The following is a 2,031-nucleotide window of genomic DNA, read 5'->3' as shown; positions in this document are numbered from 1 at the left end:
ATACTTACAAGCCATCCATGATATGCCTCCATCACATCACCAGCTAGATTCTCTTATCTCCCCCGGCTTTGGACCCTGGTTCAGCAAAACTGAACTACTTGCACTATAAGTTTCCCCCATGCCTGTGATTTTGGTTCTGTGGTCTCCCTTACTTGGAGTGTTTCTTCCCGCTCATTGATCTCCCACTTACTCTTGTACCCATTACCAGCTGTTTGCTCTCATGTTTCCAGCACATGGGGTGAGGGCCACCCACATGGTGATGGAGATCTACTTCACTCAGTCCAGTGATCCAAGTGTTAATCTCATTAAAAAAAAAAAAAAACCCAAACACTTTTACAAAATAATGTTTGACCAGGTATCTAGGCAACTCATTCCACAGTCTGGTTAACACAAAAATTACCATCACTGTGCTTGTATTTTTAATTAGAAAAAAAAAATTGCTTTACATATTCAGATGCTTCAATATTGGATACAAATATATTTATAATTATTGTGTCCTCTTGATGAATCAACTCCTTTATTATTATATTGTCTCTTGTAACAGAATTTTACTGGAAATCCATTTTGTCTGATATAAATATAGCCAACCTTTTGTTTTTTTGTTTATCATTTGCATTAAATATTTTTTTATCCTTCCACCTCCAGTCTTTTGGTGTTCTTAAGGATAAAGTGTGCCCTGGTGTGATTCCGTCCTGCGAGTCTCTTTAGAGCAGCCACCCATTTTCCGTCCGCCTTCTCTCCCACCTAAGTGCGTGCTACCACCCCATGGAAGATTCGATGGATATGGACATGAGCCCCCTGAGGCCCCAGAACTACCTTTTCGGTTGTGAGCTAAAAGCTGACAAAGATTATCACTTTAAGGTGGATAATGATGAAAATGAGCACCAGTTATCATTAAGAATGGTCAGTTTTGGGGCTGGTACAAAGGATGAATTGCACATTGTTGAAGCAGAGGCAATGAATTATGAAGGCAGTCCAATTAAAGTAACACTGGCAACATTGAAAATGTCAGTACAGCCAACGGTTTCCCTTGGGGGCTTTGAAATCATACCACCTGTGGTCTTAAGGTTGAAGTGCGGTTCAGGGCCCGTGCATATTAGTGGCCAGCACTTAGTAGCTGTGGAGGAAGATGCAGAGTCAGAAGATGAAGAGGAGGAGGATGTGAAACTCTTAAGTGTATCTGGAAAGCGATCTGCCCCTGGAGGTGGTAGCAAGGTTCCCCAGAAAAAAGTAAAACTTGCTGCTGATGAAGATGTCGATGATGAAGAAGATGATGATGATGATGAAGATGATGATGATTTTGATGATGAGGAAACTGAAGAAAAAGCTCCAGTGAAGAAATCTATACGAGATACTCCAGCCAAAAATGCACAAAAATCGAACCAGAATGGAAAAGACTCCAAACCAACAACACCAAGATCAAAAGGTCAAGAATCCTTCAAAAAACAGGAAAAAAAACTCCTTAAACACCAAAAGGACCTAGTTCTGTCGAAGACATTAAAGCAAAAATGCAAGCAAGTATAGAAGAAGGTGGTTCTCTTCCCAAAGTGGAAGCCAAGTTCGTCAATTATGTGAAGAATTGCTTCCGGATGACTGACCAGGAGGCTATTCAAGATCTCTGGCAGTGGAGGAAGTAAGAAAATAGTTTAAACAGTTTGTTAAAAATTTCCCTCTTATTTCATTTCTGTAACAGTTGATATCTGGCTGTCCTTTTTATAATGCAAAGTGAGAACTTTCCCTACCGTGTTTGATAAACGTTGTCCAGGTTCTATTGCCAAGAATGTGTTGTCCAAAATGCCTGATTAGTTTTGAAAGATGGAACTCCACCCTTTGCTTGGTTTCTAAGTATGTATGGAATGTTATGATAGGACATAGCAGTAGTGGTGATCAGACATGGAAATGGTGGGGAGACAAAAATATACATGTGAAATAAAACTCAGTGTTTTAACAAAGTAAAAAAAAAAGAGTAAAGTGTGTGATTTGTAGGCAACATATTGTTGGATTTTATTTTTTTAATCTATTCAATTATTT

At 39.2% G+C, this 2,031-nt stretch overlaps 1 pseudogene; it reads left to right on the top strand.

Moving 5' to 3' along the window:
* The first annotated feature begins 689 nt into the window (after window positions 1-689).
* LOC144253256 (nucleophosmin pseudogene) lies at window positions 690-1,637 on the top strand (annotated as a pseudogene).
* The last annotated feature ends 394 nt before the right edge of the window (window positions 1,638-2,031 follow it).

The sequence above is a fragment of the Urocitellus parryii genome, chromosome 2 (genome assembly GCF_045843805.1).
Source record: "Urocitellus parryii isolate mUroPar1 chromosome 2, mUroPar1.hap1, whole genome shotgun sequence".
In the NCBI taxonomy this organism is placed as follows: domain Eukaryota; kingdom Metazoa; phylum Chordata; class Mammalia; order Rodentia; family Sciuridae; genus Urocitellus; species Urocitellus parryii.
Note: the sequence above shows the minus strand (reverse complement) of the source record. Positions and strands in the feature narration are given on the sequence as shown.